The following is a 19,838-nucleotide window of genomic DNA, read 5'->3' on the forward strand; positions in this document are numbered from 1 at the left end:
AATAAACATAAAATACATTTAAATTATACAATACATTAAATCATCCATTTAAATAAACCAACAATACATTTTAAATCATAATACATTCCCAATAACCCCCAAACACACCTAATTATGTGCAGGGCTTATGCCCTGCCACAGATATCTTAAAATATTTAGAGATATCTATAAATTAGCATTTGGCTTGCCATAGGTACCAAAGTGACAGCACATGTGTTGTTTAATAAATCTGCAAGCAATACTCTGTGTCTGACTTATTATTATTCAGAACATGCACATGAATCTATTGCACACGTAGACTGTATTTGTTTACTTGTTTTTTTTTTTTTTTTTGCTTCATAAGATCTAAGTATTAAAGAGTAAGTAGCGGGGTTCTGAAAAATATAGCGTTATACGCCCCCACATGTTGATAACGTACCTGAAATGTTTTCTTTTTGTTGCTAACATCCTGACAGGTTTTTACATTTATAAATTTAAACTCTCTCTCAAAGGTCCACTTTCTGATCACTCGTAGGCGTACCTTTTTTTCCTACCCGTATTCCTGAAGAGACACACCCAAATGAAGATGGGGCAGTGACAAGGGTGTGTTATCTATCTATCTGTCTATGATTAGTATGATAATAAGGGGTTGTTTTTAATTAAATAAGCAGACGTGGCCGCTGTGGCCGCGTCTCAGGGAAATGTACCTGGGACGGGGTCATGGGATTTTGAAAATCTCTCTCAGAGACACAGGGTGAAAATCATTGTGGATTCCCTGGTATCTGTTGAGAAATGTGTTGTGGAAGTAGGAAAAGCTGTGGGGTGTGCGAATATAAGATCTGCCTGCAGAATGAATAACGCTGTAGTGTTTTTTTTTATAAGGAAGAATTGGTGCACACATTAGTTCAGGAGGGGATTGTTATGAATGGGGCTTTAGTATCTGTGTTACCGCTTGCAGTACCGGCAAGAAAGATTACGATTTCAAATGTCCCTCCGTATTTAAAGAATGAACTGCTTATTAGTGAGCTGAGCAGACATGGGCAGATCATGTCTGATGTTTCAGTGATTCCTTTAGGATGTAAAGATCTAGAATTGAAGCACATTGTTTCTTTTAGGAGACAACAACATTGATGAGGGTTTAAACATTGCATTAAAATTTAGAGTGAATATCTGCAAACGATCTGGTGATGGGGAGAAAAATGATGAGGGGGTGGAAACCTCGAAGGAAGGGACTGGTAGAGCCCGGTCAGGGAGTCGGGCAGGGAAAACATGATGACCACGTAGAGGAATCATCTCAGATAGTAGTGGGGGAGAGGGGCGAAGATGAGACAATAGGGTTAGAGGGGGCTGGCGAGTCGGTGGGACAGAATACGGCGGAGGGTAGTGAGAGGTTATTGTACAGAGCGAAACACAAAAAAATACAGTAGAGCAAGGACAGATATTTTCTTAGTGCGGTGAGATTAGAGGTGGTTTTTGTAGTAGAAATCGAAGTGGTGGAAGAAGGCAATAATGAGTTGGGAGAATTTAAGCTGCCAAACAGAAAGAGGAAGGTAAAATTGAGTGGTGGTGTTGGTGGTGTAACAAAACGAGGACATTTTCCTGAAAAAGCGGACGATGCACAGTCTGAAAACCAGAACGCTGATACCGTAGCAGTGGTATATAGCTCAGAAAGTGAGGGAGAGGGCAGTGATACTGACTCCTCTTTCAATTACGAGCTGACAGCAAGTCAGCAGATGAGAGGAGGGTATAGCGTGGAGAGTATAAGGGCATTTTTAGAGATGATTAAGGGCAAGCGAGGGATTAAAGTGGTTTAACATTTTCGTGATCTTCAGCTATTTTTGAACTCAGCTCAACAGGTTATGAGAAATGCAGTACAGTTAGGAATAGAGAAGAAAGAGCGAGACAGATTGAAGAATGTAATGGCTAAAGTGCGTGGTTCTTTTAAACAACAAGAATATGTTTACGTTCTATCAAGCACACCTTTTTCTTCCTGTTTACTTGTTCTTCCTTTTAAATATTTGTCTGGTTGATTCTCTTTATAATCACTCAATGCAGAACCTTAATTTGGGGATTATGAATGTAAACGGATGCAGAGAAGAAACACATACTGATGATAATAATCAATCAGACTGGGTCAGTGAATGAGAAGGAACAGTTTTTCTTAGTCATGGCTCCAATGTCAGGTTGGGAGTGGACATTTTATTTAGTAAAGGGTTTGTTCCTGATTCATTTAATGTTAATGAAGTCATTAAAGAGAGGCTTGTAAAGGTTCAGGTGTGTGTGGGAGAAAAGTTATAAATGTTTATGCCCCTAATAATGGGAAGGAGAGGGTCGTTTTTTTCAAAACCCTAGATAGAGTATTGGCTCAGTGCCAGAATGAGGAGATTGTATTGGTAGCTGGGGATTTTAATTGTACTGAAAATGCATGTTTAGATAGGAATGGTTCAGAGCCCCATTCCAGGTCTGTAAGGGAATTGGTTTCTGTGTTAATTACACATGAACTAGTGGACACATGGAGGAATCTGCACCCCATTGCCAGGCAGTATACATGGGTAAAAGGGTATCCTGGCCTTATATCATTGGCCAGATTAGATAGAATGTATTGTTTCAAAAACATTTAAATTTAATAATAGATACTGCTGTATACATAGAGACCATGTAGGTTTTTCTGATCACAGTATGGTGGCATTAAGAATGGTAATCCCTGTGCAGAGAAAGTATAAATCTTATTGGCACATTAATACAACGCTTTTGCAAGATGCACATTTCCATTGTTGCCAAAGTTTCTTTGGCAACAATGGAAAATGAAAAAACACATATTTCCCTCATTAAGACAATAGTGGGATGTGTTTAAAGTCCAGGTGAAAATGCTGTGTCAGCAGTACACTGAACATACTACCCAAAGTACAGCTAGGGTAATGAAAGTGCTGGAGGAGGATATCACTGAGCTCCATAGAGCTCTACAGGATGGGTTTGATGACAAGCTGTTTGAAAGCTTACAAATGAAACAAAGAGAGTTGTTAGATCTGGTTGATGTAAGGGTACAGGGGGCACTAGTGCGCTCAAGATTTCAAAATCTTTCACAGGTTGATGCTTCGACTCAGTATTTCTTTGAATTAGAGAAAAAGGCAGCTCAATGCAAGCTGATCCATTGCCTAAAACACCAGACAGGAGTTCAGGGAACCTGAGGCTATTCGGACACATGCTGTATCGTTTTATATTGACTTGTACACTGCAGAGGAGCAGAGGATGTGGAAGAGTCCCAGGGGGCTCGGCAGTTCCTCAGAGGTTTGTCTCAGGTTCCTGAAGAGGAGAGGGAGCGGCTAGAGGAGGAGCTGACCTTCCAGGAGCTCACTGTGGCTCTGGAGGGGTTAAACAATGCAAAGGCTCCGGGAATCGGTGGACTCCCAGTTGAGTTTTATAAAGCTCTCTGGGCTCAGGTGGGGAGAGATCTGTGGGAACTGCTCAAGAGAGCATGAAAGAGAATTAGTTGCCTCTGAGCTGCCGGCAGGCAGTGCTGACTTTGTTACCTAAAAAAGGAGATCTGGGTAACTTAAAAAACCGGTGGCCTGTAAGCCTTCTGTGTGCAGACTATAAAGTACTGTCTAAGGCACTGACAAACAGACTAAGGACTGTGATGAATGGGATTGTGCATCAGGATCAAACATATTGTGTACCCAACAGGTCTATCCTTAATAATGTGTTTTAAATTCGTGATTTAATAGCAGCCTCCAAGGTTTAACCCTTTGCAATCCTAAGTCGGACCTGGTCCGACATTGCAATTATTCCTATCCGGTCCAATGTCGGACCCTGTCCAACATCATCAAAAAAATGCAAAAAACGGGTTTCTAGTCATTTTGTCACCGGAAAAAGCCGAGAAAACCATTCAATGGCCGAGTGGGAGCGACAGGAGCCGAGACAATGAATAGTCATACTTGCCCCTGGCATCAGATAACAGTGGCCATAAGGAAACAAGCTGGCTGTTACCGCATCAGCGCTCAGAGAATATCACGGACATTTGCAGAGCTTTTTTCAGATGTTATAGTAATAAAATAATGACTTGGATTGCATTATTGAGGCATTTGGTGATAAAACGAGTGATCAGAAGATGATTGATCGGTATGTACGACTATTATTATTATTATTATTTATTTCTTAGCATATGTGAAAGCTATAGCGAACGAAAGGGTGGGGCGGGGCTGGAGATGCCTAGTGAGTGCTTTGTTGATATGCAGGGCCTTTTAAACCCGTTTGACTGTGGAAAAAAATACTTTTAAACAGTGCGTCTAAAATTAACTGCGCGTGTGAAAATAAATTGGACCTGACACGCCTGACGCACACTTAATAAATGGACTGCAAAGGGTTAAAGCTGGGTTGATTGATCGGGTAGATCATAGATATTTATTAAATGTGTTTAGGGCTTTTGGCTTTGGACCCAAGTTTGTGGGGAAAATTCAGGTGCTTTATATAACGTGTTCAGTGTCCTGAAAATAAATGGTGGGTTGAGCTCTTCCTTTCCAGTACAGAGAGGAATTTGTCAAGGCTGCTCTCTCTCTAGAATGTTATATTCTCTTTCTATTGAACCCTTTATTGAGAAACTTAGACAGGTACTACAGGGTCTGGTTATTCCAAACTAATCCAATCAGTCCTTTAAAGTTGTGACCTATGCAGATGACACAGCAGTGTTAATATTAAACAACCAAGACATAAGGGCCTTAAATCAATGCCAGGATTTGTTTGAAAAAGTGTCATCTGCTTGAGTTAACTGGGTGAAGAGCAATGCTTTTTTTATTTGGGGATTGGGAGGGCACCAGACCGCCAGATCGACCAGGAGGGTTACAGTAGAATAAGAGGGTTTTTAGACATCTCAGGGTTTTTTTGGGAGAGGAGGGAGTAGCTCAAGAGAACTGGGAGGGAGTGTTGGATAAGGTGAAGAGCAGATTGCAGAGGTGGAGGTGGTTAGTAGCAAAGATTTCTTATAGAGGCAGAGTCTTGATTATTAACAACTTGGTCGCTTCAATGCTCTGGTATAAGTTAATGTGCGTGGACCCCCCATCGGCTCTAGTAAAAGAAATTCAGAGAGTACTGTTAGATTTTTGGGTTGCACTGGGTAAAACAAAGTGTTCTCTATCTGTCAGTAGATGAAGGGGGGCAGGGCTTAATTGATATCTCCAGTAGAATTGCAATTTTTAGGCTTCAGGCCTTACAGAGGTTGTTGTTTTTTCCAGAACCTCTGCCTTTGAGAAGCATTGCGTTTGCTTATTTTCACCGGGTGGGAGGGTTTAGGTTTGACAGACAGCTGTTTTTAATGAGCACTAGATGGCTGGTTTTGTCTTTGGTACCTTAGTTTTATAGGGGTTTGCTGCTCACCTGGCACACGATGACAGTGAGGACAGGGTTTGAGTCAGTGGGACTGTATTGGCTTTTAGAAGAGCCTTTAATACATAATCCTGCTTTGAAGTGTATGTTTTTAGAATCTAATAGTTTTGTGTCATTGCTGGTCAGTAGGGGAATCATTAAAATTGGCCAGTGGAGAGGAGGGAGTGGAGGAGTGCAGTTTCTCTGGCCGCTGAGCTGGGGGTCAGGTCAGTGCGGTATGTTAATGTGGTTTAATGCAGTTGAGTGATGCACTGGGAAAGGGAGGGAGAGGGACTATTGAGCAGTTCTTTAAAGGAGAAAGTACTCCAGAGGTAGAGCCTCCTGCTTTTAGACCTAATGTGGAGAACACTTGTGATCAACCAGGAAACCTGTTACAGTTTGGGGACATGCTGATTTTCAGTTTTGACTCTGCAGAAAAAAAGACCTGTTAGCTCTGTGTGAAGGTCGCTCACTATAAAGCTATCAAGGACATGCCAGACACACACTGGAGAGAGAGGTTAGGGGTGGAACAAAATGTAATACCTGCGTGGAGGGCCCTGTATGAACTACCAGTGCAAAAGAGGGTAGGAGATTTGCAGTGGAGAATTTTGCATACAATTGTGACTACCAATTCACTTCTGGCAATAATTCAGCCAGGGGTAGAGGATAAATGTCCTTTTTGTTTATTAAGAGAAACCGTGTTCCATTGTTTTCTGTTCTGCCTCATATTGAAATCACTGTTTGGGTTTCTTAGAGAGATGTTTAGGGAGTTAAAGGTTGAGCTCTCTGACACAGTATTTATCTTTGGGGTAAATTATTCATTGAAAAAAAAGAATAAGTGTCAGCTGGTAAATTTTTTGTTGGGTCAAGCTAAATTAGCAATCCTAAAAAGTAGAAAAAATAAAGTTTCTCAATGTCTGATGGGTGATACAATTGTTGCGTTTAAAGTGCTTGTAGCAGCCAGACTCAAGTTAGAGTTTGCCTCTTACAGGCTCACAAGTCAGATTGAAGTGTTTGAGGAGGTGTGGGGAATAGGGGAGGTGCTGTGTTCAGTGAGGGATGGGGAGATGAAGGTGAGATGGGTGATGGATATGAGTTTTGATGTTTTGATGTTTTATTGTTGGAAAATGTGATAAATAAATGATATTTAAAACTATCTATCTATCTATCTATCTATCTATCTATCTATCTATCTATCTATCTATCAACCCCAAGCCGAAATATGACCCTATCAGGATACAGAAAATGCACTATACCTGAAGCCTATCTGAAGAAGAAGATCAGTTTATGTACTTTTGAAATGTAAATAAATAAAGTCGGATGGTTTGATCATTTTATTTAAATGCATAGGTCAGCAATGTATTTATTAGGCTACTGCATTAATGTTTTTTTTTTTTTTTTTAATAGTTTGACACAATTGGGGCTACCCTGGAGAATAATTACAACTTGTCTTGTTTTTCATGAAGGGATGAAAACTAAATAAACATAGTCTATGGGTAGAATTGTATACAGTTTGTGATGAATCCTGCTAATTGGTAGTGTTCATGAAAGGGAAGCTCGTCGGTATGCAGTGGCTGAAGTGATGCAACAAACACACTGATCACAAGGTTATAAGGGAATCCACTTCTTGGTTACCTTTATTGTAGCTTGGTTCCCCTCCCATAAGAGTTTGGGCATACAGCAGCACCAGCGCTAAATGAAATGAGAAGCGGAGCAGTAATACGTCCTCCCACTACACCAAACTCTCCTGTTCTTCTCTAATCAACGTAATCACCAATACTTGGAACAAGGCATTGTTATTATTAAAGGTACAGTACTCAAAACAGGACAAAATAAACATCACATGTTTTTTGTAGTTCTCCGTAAGATTTGTAATTGAGTGTTTAATGTTGTGGATGAGCATACAAAATACAATTTAAAAAAGTCCCTTTCTTAAACAGGATCATCTTCCGTTTCACACAATATTAACACATAAATAAGTACATAAATAAACAAATTCCTTCCCGTCAAAGTACTAATGATCTGAGCTTGAATTATTCTCGGGGTAGCCCCAAATCAAACAAGGTTACTTTGGAAAAAATGGTATGTGGTAACAAATAGTTATATTGCATCCCTATGCTTTTAAATACAACTATCAAACCATCTGATTTATTTATTTATGTATTAATATTAAAGCTATCTTACTTGTAAAGGGACGTACTGTATTGTATTTATTGAATGTTCATCCACAACTTTAAACGCTCAATTATAAATCTTACGTAAAACTCTAAAACCCATAGACCATGTATATTTAGTTTTCCTTCCTTCATGTAGACTAGTTAGAATTATTCTCCAGGGTATAAGGTCGTGTGCTCTTCAAGAACATGATATTGGGGGCTCCCGAGTGGCGCATCCAGTAAAAGCACTCGCTAGAGTGCAGGATGCGCTCTATAGCCTGGATGTCGCGAGTTCGAATCCGGGCTATTCCACAGCCGACCGTGGACGGGAGCTCCCAGGGGGCGGCGCTCAATTGGCCGAGCGTCGCCCGGGCGGAGGGAGGGTTAGGTCGGCCAGGGTGTCCTCGGCTCACCGCGCACCAGTCACCCCTGTAGTCTGGCCGGGTGCCTGCGGACTTGCCTGTAAGCTGCCCAGAGCTGCGTTGTCCTCCGATGCTGTAGCTCTGAGGCAGCTGCATGGTGAGTCTGCAGAGTGTAAAGAAGCGGGCGGCTGATGGCACACGCTTTGGAGGACAGCGTGTGTTCATCTTCGCCCCTCCCGAGTCAGCGCAGGGGTGGTAGCGGTGAGCTGAGCCTAAAAATAATTGGGCATTTCAAATTAGGGAGAAAATAATAAAAAATAATTGGCAACAACTTAATTTAAAAAAAAAAAAAAAAAAAGAATTATTCTCCAGGGTAGCCCCCAATTGTGTCAAACTATTTGAGAAAAGAGAGCAAGAGAGTAAGAGAGAGAGTGATCACAGAGAGAGGACACACCTCTGATCTCAAACGTGAGTCCACTAAGCAGACATCTTGAAAATACCTTTGAGAGTGAGTTTACATTTGCAAGTGTAAAAACTTGTCAAGATATTAACAACACACAGAAAAATTACAGGTACGTTATTTAAATATTTGTAGCAACACGTGGAGATGTGTAACGCTATATTTTCCAGAACCTTACTACCTTACTTACTCTTTAATCTACTCAATCAGTTTTGAAATCTATGGATGCTTTCAGTGTTTGGATCAGAATCTGTAGACAAAGGAGTTGATGGAAACAAGTAACTACTCAAAATCCATGACCTTTTATCCATTAATAAGCTTCATGTGTGAGTGTCAGTTTTACACCATTAAAAAAAGGAAGCAGTGGCAGAAGCAGCAGCGCGGGGCTGGTTGCAAGCCCCATCGCGTCTCTGCCCTGGTTGATGTCTGCCTAACTTGCTTGAGGGGGGAGGAGTGGTGCTTTGAAGTTGGCAAGGTTGGGCACATGTTGCCCGACTACTACCGCTCCCCACCTCAGGAAGAGGACGTGGAACCAGGGCTACAGCCACAGGAGGAGGTTGGCTGGGAAGCCCTTCTGCACAGCATGGGCGTGCAGTACTGTTGCTGCATCTGTGGGGAGTGGGGGCATTTCCCAGCCAACTGCCCCCTCACAGAAGGGGAGGAGCCCCTGCCGCCTTAACCGCCAGAAGGGGAGGAGCCCCTGCCACCTTCGCCGCCAGAAGGGGAGGTGCACCTGCCTCCTCTACCACCACCACCTGGAGGAGAGGAGCAAGAGCTGCCTCTGCCTCCACCTTCACCAGGGGGAGAAGTGGAGCTCCCGCTGCTGCCTTCATGGCCAGGGGCTCCCCTCCCGCCATCACTTCCCGAGGGTCCACTGCCGCCGTCGCCTCCCGAGGGTCTGCTGCCGCCGTCGCCTTCTCGCTGTCACCTGGGGTCGCCGGCTCTGCTTCGGCCAGGGACGCGGGGCGCGTTTCCGCCCAAGGACGCCTGCCTCGCAATGCCCGGGGATGCCTGCCTCGCACCGCCCGGGGATGCCACGCCCGCACTGCTCGGGGATGCCACGTCCACATCGCCTGGGGTCGCGGCCAGCTCTGCTTCGCCTGGGGTCACTGTCGGCTTCGCTTCGCCTGGGGTCGCTGCCAGCTATGAAGAAGGGGGGAGGGGGAGGAGACCATCTCCACCACAGCCCTGACCGCCACCCCTGTGCCACAGCCTGTCGCCTGGGCTCCCAGACACTCAGGCTCCATGTTTGGACCTTTGGTCGCAGGGTGGGTGTTCAGAAGAGAGAACAGAGCGAGAGCAGTTTAAAAACAAAACTAAAATACAGGATCAGTGAAAGCGATCGCCCAGTATGACCTGTGTTTTTGGTAGAGATTTCTTTTTGTTTAACATTTATTTTGCTCTGTGAGCAAGTGTTTTTTTGTTTGAATATTTTATTTATTTTTGTTTGTTAAAAATAAACGTTGCCGGGGTCTCCCGAGTGGCGCATCCAGTAAAAGCACTCGCTAGAGTGCAGGATGCGCTCTATAGCCTGGACGTCGCCGGTTCGAGTCCAGGCTATTCCACAGCCGTCCGTGGACGGGAGCGCCCAGGGGGTGGAGGGTTAGGTCGGCCAGAGTGTCCTCGGCTCACCGCGCACCAGCGACCCCTGTAGTCTGGCTGGGCGCCTGCGGGCTTGCCTGTAAGCTGCCCAGCGCTGCGTTGTCCTCCGACGCTGTAGCTCTGAGGCGGCTGCACGGTGAGTCTGCAGAGTGTAAAGAAGCGGGCGGCTGACGGCACACGCTTCGGAGGACAGCGTGTGTTCATCTTCGCCCCTCCCGAGTTAGCGCAGGGGTGGTAGCGGTGAGATGAGCCTAAAAATAATTGGGCATTTCAAATTGGGGAGAAAATAATAAAAACTAATTGGCAATGACTAAATTTTTAAAAATAAATAAATAAATAAATAAATAAAAACATCGCCGCAGCACCTTTGCACCGCAGTATTTTTGTCTTTGTTTTCTTCCTGCATCTGGCCTGACGTCACCACTCGGCATCCCTGTCACAGGTGGATTTAGCTAATTGTACAAAAACTACAAGATCACCTCTATGATATTGTAAAACAGAGTCTCTATATGGAGCAATGAAAGATATTGAGCACTGATGTAAAGAACACTATTGAACATATTTTTTGGGATAAAACAGCTTAAAATGTATTTGAATATATTTAACATGCAGAGGAACAGGTAAAATGTGTTCATTCCTCTCCGATAATGTGCCTGATAATGTGGCTGGAGTGCCCCCCACTGCTGTCAGCATTGCCGCTGCCAGCGTTGCCACGGCCAGAGTTGGCCCTGCTGGAGTGCCTTGCATTGCCGGCAGCGTTGCCATGACCAGCATTTTCGTTGCCGGAATGCCTTGCACCCGGGCAGAAGGAGGAGGTGAGGAGACCTCCACCAACTCCCCAAGCACCACCCAAAATGAACATGAAGGGAGGGGGGTGGTGTTTTACGGGGGAGGTGGCCAATGGCAGCCATGTGCGCAAGAGTGTGGCAGGGTGAAAGCCCTGTTGGTGCACGGTGGATCTGTGTGTGTGGGGGTGGGGGGGGAGTATTGAGTGGCAAGGAGGGGGTTAAATTCCTCCCTGCAAAAACATGGGGGGATGTGGCTGGAGCTGTCAATTGAAGCCATCATGCACCCCTTCACATCAGCGTTTAGGCATTATGATCATAACAGACGTTATGATATTGAGGCTGGACAAAACGCTTGTCAGATGAAAGTCTTGATTGTTGGAAAGTAAATGTGCCAATTATAGAATGTCTTTAATTGGCACATTTGTATAATTGCATATCTACTGTTTAAAATATGGACAATACCTTTGTTTAGTCTTGTATTGATTACTGCAAAGCCTTGTTTGCAGGCTGTACTGGAAATCTAATATGACCACAGTCAAGTCTTCCACAATATGCATTGAAGGCCCCAGGATTGATTTAAAGATTTAACTATCAACTTATAGGGAGGCAAATGGCACTGCACCCTCTTATCTGAATGACCTACTCTAGACTCCCGAATATACCCTCAGCTAGTCTACATACTTAGAGTGACAGGGTCTGGGTCGATTACAAGTTTTTAACTTAAAGATTTACAAAGGACAAGCTGTTAAACCTTCATACAAGATCTTGGCCTCCATTATTTGAAAGGCACTGTTAAACCAGATGGAAAAGGCTAATTATGGCTTTAACTTCTTCCTAGTTAAATAGCTTAAAGTGGTAGCTGACATTCCACTCTCTCACCTCTGTGTGGTCTGACACACATTGTGGCTGAGCAGAATGTAAATAGTCTTAATGTCTCGGAAAAAAAAAAAAAAACAGCTGAGGCCTAAATTAAATCACACAGCTGGTTTCACCTGAATGCATTCACTTTTCTCCCTTATCAATGTGATGTTGCTGAAATGGCAAGTGTAGTGGATTGTTAGCTGTGCCTCACATCATAATTGGCTTTGTAGCTAAAGAAGCAGAAAAAATATTGTGAAAACTAAAACCTAATCTACATTGCTGCACATACAGGCCTAACCCTAAACCTTAAAGTACATGGTGCTAACATAATAATTCATATATATTGTGATAATTGTGTAATTACTTACTTTAATTGCTTTACTTTGTTTATAAAATTCCAAAAGCTATTGTGGTGTAACACATACAACAAATTCAATAAAATCTTGTGCAACATGTCCAACGTTAGTTAACATAAAAAAGAAAGCTAGCTACACATTAGGGTTAGTTAGCTTTCTTTTTTGGTGTAAATTTAATTCTAGAATGACTTTAATTGTAACTGGATACCAATAGGAATTTACCACATAACACAAATACCAGTAGATGGCAGCAAAACATTTTTGTGCCAATTGATGTTAAAAAAATGGGAATAATCTGTATGCCAGTTCAAGAATATATCTGTAGCATTGTCTATAACCTCTCCAATACAGAAGAAAATGACCTACCCCAGTTTTTGGTTTTGCACCAGTGCCAGCCACGGGAGTTGTAAATGCCAGTGTTGAGTAAATAAGCTGAGGCAAGCTGTTTGAGTTTTGACTGGCAGATAAAGTGCCTGCTCCATTTTCTGTTTGGGAGTCTATCTCCTGTAGCGAGAGATTAGGATAAAATTAAAGAAAACTATCCATAATTATTTGGCAGCCATACGTGCCTGATTTTGGCTATTGTAATGCAAATGTAAGCAAATTAAACAAATATGCATGACTCGTACTGTATGGTACATATGGTATATATAGATAACATTATCTATTTAGTCTACTGCCAGATATACACCCAACCTAAAAATACAAACAAGTTTTGGAAACAAACCAATTTAATTAAAAAAACATGTCTTGTTTATATTGGTCTTTGGCTTGCTGCTGCGAGCTGTATCTCAGAATGTTCTTATGTCTTTTCAGAATTAATAATGACTTAGTTGGAGGTTGCAGGGCTCCAGTTTGTTTACAGTTAAATAAATATAGGGCAAACACAGTATCTCTGTGCTACAATAAGGAGAACCAATTTAAAATTTTTATAATATAGACAATTTGGTATTTTAGAGTCCACTTTGCAATTGTATACAGGAGATATTCAAAGATTTTGCAAATGTATCCAACTTTTATGCAACTCTGCTTTCATTGCGAATATCTTGCATATATTCACAAGTTGTGAAATTCCAAAAAGTTGCAGGGAAATTGGTATTATTACAAGGCTGCGAAATGTAATACATGAATTTAAACAGCAAATTAACTTAGACTACACACAACTGATGCAGGTGTATTTGCATACGAGGTGAGACAATGGCAAAGTATAAAAAGGGCAACTTTACTAAAGAGGAGATGATAATAATAGCAGACAATGTCTAAGAAAATGAAGACAAATTGTTTGGAAAGGGAAAACCATAAAAACCCAAGAGTAAGAAAACTAGGAATTGGCATTAAATAATGCAAAACATATTAACAACTATACCACGCATTAGTACATGCGTCTTACATTATGATTTGCGGAAAACATCGTTTTTGAATCCAGAGTTGAGGAAAAAACTGTTGCAAGGGTTTTTTTTTTTTTCTCCCGGATCCCGTTTTAAATTTCACTCACAGGCACAATTTTTTTCTCAAGGCAGAACTGAGGGGGAAAAAAATCCCCTCTTGCATATCTCTTTTGCATATCTGGCCAAATAATTCTGTTGTGATCAAGTTGCTTGCTTTTACCCTCACGGGCTCTATAGTATATGTTAGATTTCCATATTTGTTACTTTTTCTTCTGTTTAATTTGTTAAGGGTTATAGTACATTTCAATAGAGATTTGCCCATTGAGAGGTCCATAGGTAAAAAAAAAAAACAAAAAACAAAAAAACGCTCTATGTGAACCACTTGGTCTGGCAATGGGTATATCAGATGGGTGCAACACAAACATTTGGTGAAAATCAAATTGGTGCCCTGTCTAGAGAGGGAATAGCACATCATTTTACATAATGGCATTCCATTAGGACCCTGAACATTATTTACACTTCAGTCAAGTAACAAATCCCCTTTATATGCATTTCCTTATAGTTTAATAAGTTGTGGTTATTCTACATAAGTCCCTTCAATCCTTCACATTTCCATTATAAATAGTGATAGAGAAAAACATGTTATTACTGGTATGTAAATCTCTGCATTTTATTATTCCAGTCATTAGAGTGTTCGTCATTGCTGCAGCAGTTTTAAAACAGAAAGCTATGCATTATCTTAAAAGATTGATGAAAAATACTCACAGGTAAATGTCTTCGTTTCTGTGTTGGTGTATTCGATGTTGAAGAAGTGGTGCTAAGTGCATTTTCAATATCCTGATCAAGCTGTTCAAGTTTCATGATTAGTAGTACCATGGAATCTAGTCGTGCTCGATCTCGTTCTTCTTGCATTTCCTATGGAAGTGGAGCAAAGGACAACATATTGACTCACATATGTACACAACAAATAAAAAATGTCCACACCTTAACAATGTAGAACAGAAAACAGACAATATTTTATGAATATTAAGCATTGTGCTAAAACACACACTTACTTATATAAATACGTTCCTTGATGTAATGATAAAAAAAACATAATTAATTTATATTCTCATCATTTCTTGAGGCACACATATATCTTTTAAGTATGCATTTTATACAAAAATATTTGATTAATTGAATGGAGGCAGTGTGGTCCAGTGGTTAAAGTCCAGGGCTTGTAACCAGAAGGTCACCGATTCAAATCCCACCTCTGCCACTGACTGACTGACTCACTGTGTGACCCTGAGCAAGTCACTTAACCTCCTTGTGCTCCATCCTGCGGATGAGATGTTAACTCAATGTCCTATTGTAAGTGACTCTGCATATAATGCACAGTTCACAGCCTACCTCTGTAAAGCGCTTTGTGATGGTGGTCCACAATGAAAGGTGCTATATAAATATATTATTATTATTATTATTATTATTATTATTATTATTATTATTATTATTCTGCAGATGAGATGTTAAATCAGTGTCCTATTGTAAGTGGCTCTGCATATAATGCACAGTTCACAGCCTACCTCTGTAAAGCGCTTTATGATGGTGGTCCACTATGAAAGGCGCTATATAAAAATAAAGATATTATTATTATATTATTATTATTATTATTATATCAGTTTTGCAGGCTTAGATGTCCCACTTTGTTAAAAGTTCAAAGTGATTGGTCGACTCCGGAACATGCCAGTCTCACTGAAATCAATTAATCATGGTTACAAATGCTGTTGTGTTTTCATCTATAGCTGTAGTCTATAGCTATAACATCAATGTACATATGTGACTGCTGCTGGTTCCTGCACAAGTGTGTGCAGCTGAGACGCGTTGCTGGGCAACCGATTGGGCAGTTAAGCTCGCCAGTGCTGAGCGGATCAGGAGGTCCGGATTGGCTGGGGGCGTGCCCGGGGATGCTGCGCAGACTTAAAAAATCACCTGCGCCACAGTTCGAGGCTACTGCAAGGCCATTGCTACACAGACAGACGCCAAGGGAAAGGAGGAGAGCATCTGCTCTGCAGGAAAACTACTACGGAACCCTTCGACTGCAAGGCGGTGCCTGTGGAGGCTGCTTAGCCAGGACCGTCACAACGACCCGGAGTCGCTGGAAGGATGGGACTTCGGTATTAACAGCAATAGGTTAGTTTAGGGGATGTTGATCCCAAACAACTATAGAGAAGGTTGCCGTGGAGTAGTAGGTTCCTGGAGCGGGATGTTCCTTTTAGGGGGACTAGCGCTCGCCTTGCGTGGCAAAGCTTTGTTTCTGTATTAAATCCGGCGCTACGTGCATCCACAGACAGGTAGCAGAGTAGAGAAAATATGGAGAAATTGACTGTTGAAGTGGCTAAATACCCAGAATTATATGATCCTGAAAATGAAAAATAGCGAACGCCGAGACATCTGGATTCTAATATCTGAAAATCGGGGACCATTTGCGGCCGAAACCACGGTTTTCTTCTAAATAACCCCATATTTCCAAAATGATTTATCGATGTCTGATTTTAATTATAATTTGATGTATAAATTCAATTTTAAAAACTAAAGCAAAACAACACGGTCAAAAAACTTAAATCGCTATATAGGCTACTGGCGGGACTGTTTTGGGCTATCACAGTGACAGGAGCAACAACAAGGGTCATTCAGGGAGGGGGATGCAGTACACGGAGGCCCAGGATATTCACATCCTTTCTTTGGTATGTATTATAGACAGACGCTGTAAGCGTGCAAAATAATGTACGTAATTTTAGAACAAAGCTTCTGTCTCTGCATGGGTTAATGATATGTAACGCCCATCCAATAGATTTTCCAATACAGTTGCAAAAAAATAATTGATTGTCCAGAACAGTCCTTTTTATTTTCGATCTTGTCTTCCACCGCTGTAATGCTCAGTCACCATGACTAGAGCAGCGGAGACTTGCCAAAGCTGACAGTTGCAGGTCTCCCCACAGGGCTACCACAACACCCCGCTGGGGAATAATCCCTGCCGCAGACACAGTGCTCCCTCACCCGCAAACAACAATAAAACAATTACAGCAATTAAAAAATGCTTAGGCCAGGGGTTTTCAATGTACGTCTTCTGTCTGGAGGTTTCAGCTCAAGTACCCTGTAACAGGGCCAGGAGGCCTGCACATGAAAAGGGGACGGGGCAAAGCCCTGTCAGAAATGTATTTGTTTATTTTTAGAACGGGGTACTCCTCCACCCCTGGGCAATTTATTATTTTGTATTTGTTTTGTATTATTATTATTTATTATTATTATTATTATTATTATTATTATTATTATTATTTATGTACAGTATATGTATTATGTATTTTTTAATTGACAGCGAAGTCGTATGTTTTTGTTATTTTCATTTAAATGTGTTCTGGCGGAGGTGAGGTCAGCAGCTCGTTCTCTGCCAGTAGCATTTAAAAACCTTGTGGTAATGTGTGGCTGTTGGCTAGTGCATTGTTAATCTAGCCGGCAGTCACACGTAATTAATAAACTCATGCAGATTGTGGCCGAGGGGTAATAGAATAATTACTAGCTAGTTAAACCCCTCGGCCATGGTATATAAACCTGCAGCACTCTCAGATCGGGGTGGGAGTACAGAGGAGAGCACGGGAGAGCACGGAAATTAAAAGCAAAAGCAAAACCAAAACCAACCATTCTAGGAACAGTGACAGCAACTGCCCAGCCTGACCTAGGATCGTTATTTTTGGTGTTCGTGATTTGTTTTATTTAAACGTTTATTTTCGCTCTGTGAGCAAAGTGTTTTTGTTTAAATATTTATTTTATTTTTGTTTAAATAAACAGCGCCGCAGCACCTTTGCACCTACTTGCCTTTGTTTTCCTTTTAACTGCATGTCTTTGCATGCACAGAATCAAAAGTATTTGGGAATCTCTTTGGAAACACACATATTCGCTTTCTATTTGACAGAGTTATTATAAATAATCCCAAATAGTCTGTACTTTAAATGTTTATCACGTTACTATTTACTTCCCATTTCAGCATAATGTTGTAAAATGTTCACAACATCAAAAATATTAACCTCAAGAAAAAAAACTATAACTAACAATTATAAACTTTTTATTAAAGCCAGCATAAAATTATCCAAATGGACTCTTGTGGCAAAGTGCCTACCACTTGGTATTTATTTATGTATGTTTTCATTTGATCGAGCACCAATGCATACAAACCAGTACGGAGAGGAAAAAAAAAGAAAACTTGTTTAAATGAACTACTGCACAACGCAAGTGACGCAAACTACGCGTCTTCCTTCTGTAGATAGCCCTTTTTGATTCCTTCGCCGTCCTGTGTGCATTGCACTTAAGCAAAAAACAAACAAACAAAAAACGTCCACAAGTAATATTTACAAAATAAATTCTCCAAAGCAGTTAACGTTCTTGTTTTACTATTCAAATGACAAAGTTTTCAGCCTATCAGTGCGTCTTTACTGCTTTTATGTGACCTGTACTGTGCAGGAGGGGGCGGGACAAAGTTGGTGCTGCATTGTTTTGATTTAGGTTGCTAAAATCTAGTTTTCAGTATTGGAGGGACGACAAAAAAAGCAAAGTGTATTTCGGCTGATGATCGCTTTAAGATATTTCCCAAAGAAACTACATGCAGACTGAGGTAATTGTTTTCCATATCTTAATGTGTATTTGGAGAAAATACGATCGATCGCTATTTAGCTTCAGAATCACACATTAAAGAAAAGGCTACTACAGAGGCTGCTGAACAGAACGTAAAATAAACAGCTTTCAGAAACCAAACTGGAAAGTCAGCGCAGACAAGAAGTATTCCTGTCTGCAAGTTAAATCAGTACTAAAACGATCCAGCACAGCCACCTCGCTTCAACCTGCTGCTTAAAGTTGGAATTTTAGCCCCTAATAGCCACGTCTTCTTTGTTTTGACTCGGTACTAATAAAATAAATTATTGGATGGGACAAATAACATGACAACGAACGTGCTGCATACATTGACTTTATTAAAGTATGCCAGATGCCCTTGTGTAACCGAGTTTTTGGGCTGTTTCTAATCGATTTCCACATCTGTATAACTTGGCAAAGCTTTGCCTTAACTTCCAACCAATTCAGTGGATGCAGACGTGCAGTCTCAATGTATGGGCAAGTCAACTGCAGGGGGATGCTGCATGCTCGCCTTTAACAAATCCAAGCACTCTGTTTTAGTATGGAAGCAAGTACCACTATTTTTAGGCTTTATAGTGTTCTGAAATACTGTCTACTTAGGTTTATTTAATGTTTAAACTTGTCCGCGAAATGTCCGCAAAATCCTATTTTTATTCCAAAACATACCCGTGAAAAATACGTAAATTTACTGCGATTTAAGTAGACCCCTACTTATAATGTGTAGTCGGGGAGGATGGGGTTAAAACCCCTTCCCTAGAATTCTCGTGGGAATGTGACTGGAGCCTTAATAAGGTAATTTATTAATAGGTAATTAAAGCTCCAGCCACGAATATGAAAGGACCCACCCTCGGCTCAGAAGGAGGAGAGTGTCAGAGGTGAGACGTGATTTTTGAAGTAAAAGAAAAATAATTGCTATATATCGATATACTTGTTTGCTTATTTGTTTGGCCAACATGCCCTTTTGTTATGTAGAAGTGTTTTTGTTTTGTTTAAACTGTTTCTTTATTATTTTAATAAAACACTGAGTACAGCCATAGCGCTTCAGTTTCAGCCCATACTTTGTTTTTGACTACTGCTTCCTGAACCTGACGCACCACCCACACGCCACACAAAGCCACCTGTGACAACTCTGCACAACTTTCTGTGGCTTTGCACTTTCTGAAGACACTTTCTTCCTTTGTTTTTCTTTTGCTAGTAAAAAATCATAAAGCACAGCATAATCTGGGTGTACGGTACTCTACCAAACACCAAAATCAAATACAATCAGCCTTCTGCTGGAGTGAAAAAAGGCTTATTAAAGTATATCTCATTTTTAATCAATTTGTTTTTATTTTTGAATCAGCACAACATAGATTAAAAGGCAAGTAGTTTTGACAGGAATAAAACAGTCTTGTTGGATAAGCACTCTAAAACATTAAGTTCAAGCGCCAGTTAAGAGACTATCAATCACTCATACTATTCACTGCAATGTCCCGGGGAATGTTGAGAAGAGCAAGCCCAACTACCGTAAAACTTTAAATAAACACCCCTGCGTTTATTTACAATATTTGCCAGTATCCCCAGCACCTATTGGAGACCGGCGAATATTTGAGACTCGGCGTTTATTATGTAAGATCACTAACATCTGCAAATACTTCAGATGCAATCATGGAAAAGCTGCCTGCACACAACCTTATAGAAACGACATAAATTACAACATTCCAGCAACGTCATTCAAGTTTGTGTCGGTGGGTAATAACAGTTTATAATAATAATAATAATAAAAACAGTAAAATCCACTAAATACAGCCCTGTAAATATCGGAACACAAGCGTGCATTGAGGTAGGCTTGCAGCACAATAAAAAAACAAACATGGTTTTAAAATT

The 19,838-nt window shown here is 41.1% G+C and overlaps 1 pseudogene; it reads right to left on the bottom strand.

The window, feature by feature from the left end:
- Positions 1-19,838, bottom strand: part of LOC117409397 (rho GTPase-activating protein 7-like) — a 184,130-nt pseudogene that overhangs the window by 125,270 nt on the left and 39,022 nt on the right.

This window comes from Acipenser ruthenus, chromosome 2, assembly GCF_902713425.1.
Source record: "Acipenser ruthenus chromosome 2, fAciRut3.2 maternal haplotype, whole genome shotgun sequence".
NCBI lineage: Eukaryota > Metazoa > Chordata > Actinopteri > Acipenseriformes > Acipenseridae > Acipenser > Acipenser ruthenus.